We start from the raw sequence: 2,549 nt of genomic DNA on the forward strand, positions 1-2,549 counted from the left end.
CTCCACCCACACCAGTCTTAATTACTGCAACTGTAAAAAGTACGTCTTGAAAACAGGCAGAGACAGCCGGGCGTGGTGGCTCACGCCTGTAATCCCAGCACTTTGGGAGGTAGAGGCGGGCGGATCACGAGGTCAAGAGATCAAGACCATCCTGGCCAATATGGTGAAACCCCATCTCTACTAAAAATACAAAAAAAATTAGCTGGGCGTGGTGGCGCTTGCCTGTAGTCCCAGCCACTCAGGAGCTTGAGGCAGGAGAATTGCTTGAACCCGGGATGCGGAGGTTGCAGTAAGCCAAGGTCACGCCACTGCTCTCCAGCCTGGTGCCTGGTGACAGAGACTCTGTCCCAAAAAAAAAAAAAAAAAGAAAACAGGTAAAGAGATTCCTCACACTTTATTCTTCCTCTTCAAAATTGTCTTAGCTATTCTAATTCCTTTGCCTTTTAATATAAATTTTAGAATAGGCCGGGCTCGGTGGCTCACGCCTATAATCCCAGCACTTTGGGAGGCCAAGGCAAGCAGATCACCTGAGGTCAGGAGTTTGAGACCAGCCCGGCCAACATGTGAAACCCCCATCTCAGCTACTTGGGAGGCTGAGGCAGGAGAATCACTTGAACCTGGGAGGTGGAGGTTGCAGTGAGCCAAGATCACACCACTGCACTCCAGTCAGGGTGACAGAGCAAGACTCTGTATCAAAAAAGAAAATAATAATTTTGTCTATAAATAAAAAAAACTTACTAGGATTTTGATAGGAATTTTGTTAAACTGAAATTTCGTGAAAACTGACATCTTTACAGTGTTGAATCTTACAACCCATGAATGCTATATGTCTATTAAAAAAATTTTTTTTAAACCAGGTATGGTGGTTCATGCCTGTAATCTCAGCACTTTGGGAGGCTGAGGAACAATGATTTCTTGAGGCCAGCAGTTGGAGACCAGCCTGGTCAACTTGATGAGCCCCATCTCTACAAAAAAATACCAAAAAATTATCCGGCCATGGTGGCGGGCGCCTATAGTCCCAGCTACTTGGGATGCTAAAGTAGGAGGACTTCTTGAGCCCAGGAGTCGTCCAAGGCTGCAGTGAGCTCAGATCACACCACTGCATTCCAGCCTGGGCAACTAAGGGAGATTGTGTCTCAAAAATATACATATATTTGCCGGGCACAGTGGCTCACGCCTGTAATTCCAGCACTTTGGGAGGCTGAGATGGGCAGACGATAAGGTCAGGAGATCAAGACCATCCTGGCCAACAGGGTGAAACCCTGTCTCTACTAAAAATACCAAAAAATTAGCTGGGCGAAGTGGCAGGTGCCTGTAATCCCAGCTACTAGGGAGGCTGAGGCAGAATAGCTTGAACCAGGGAGTCAGAGGTTGCAATGAGCCAAGATTGTGCCACTGAACTCCAGCCTGGTCGACAGAGTGAGGCTCCATCTCAAAATAAATAAATAAATAAGATTGTTATTGCTATGATAGAATATATGGTACCAAAAAAAGGTTAAAAAAATACATTTTTTTATTTCTTTTATCAGTGTTGTGTAGTTTTCAGCACACAAGTCTCAAATTTTATGTTTTGTTAGATTTACACCTAAATATTTCACTTTTTGGATGAATGGTAATGTGACATTCTTTTTAATTTCAGTGTCCACATGTTCATAGCTAGTATACACAAATACAATTGATTTTTGTATGTTTATCATGTATCCTATAACCTTGCTGAACTCATTTATTAGTGCTAAGAATTTTGCTAGATTCCTTGAGATTTTCTACATAAACCGTGTGTGGTCTAAAGATAGGACGGTTTTATTTCTTCCTTTCCAATCTGTATGCCTTTTACTCCCTTTTACTTTTTTTTTTTTTTTTTGGAGACAGACTCTTGATCTGTCGCCCAGACTAGAGTGCAATGGCTCGATCTCAGCTCACTGCAACCTCTGCCTCCCGGGTTCAAGCGATTCTCCTGCCTCTGCCTCCCAAGTAGCTGGGATTACCGGTGCACACTACCACGCCTGGCTAATTTTTGTATTTTTGGTAGAGATGGGGTCTCACCATGTTGGCCAGGCTGGTCTGGAACTCCTGACCTCAGGTGATTGGCCTGCCTCAGTCTCCCAAAATGCTGGGATAACAGGTGTCAGCCATGGTGTCCAGCAACTTCTTTTTTTTTCTCTCTTTTTTTTTTTCCTGTCTTGTTGCACTGGCTAGAAGTTCCAGAGCTACATTGAATAAGAGTGAAACAGTGATGAGAGTGGCCATTCTTGCCTTGTTCCCAATTTTAGGAGAAAGCACTCAGCATTTCACCATTAAGTACAGTTGTCCCTTGGTATCTATGGGGGATTGGCTCCAGGATCCCCCACGAATACCAAAATCCCAGGATGTTCACTCCCTGAAATTAAAAGGTGTAGTATTTGCATATAGCATAGGCACATCTTCCTGCATACATTAAATTATCTCTAGATTACTTATAAAACAATGTATTATTTATTTTTTTGAGACGGAATTTCGCTCATGTCGCCCAGTCGGGAGTGCAATGGCACAATCTCGGCTTACTGCAACCT

The sequence above is a fragment of the Sapajus apella genome, unplaced genomic scaffold, assembly GCF_009761245.1.
Source record: "Sapajus apella isolate SASKATOON/1434 unplaced genomic scaffold, GSC_monkey_1.0 scaffold166, whole genome shotgun sequence".
NCBI lineage: Eukaryota > Metazoa > Chordata > Mammalia > Primates > Cebidae > Sapajus > Sapajus apella.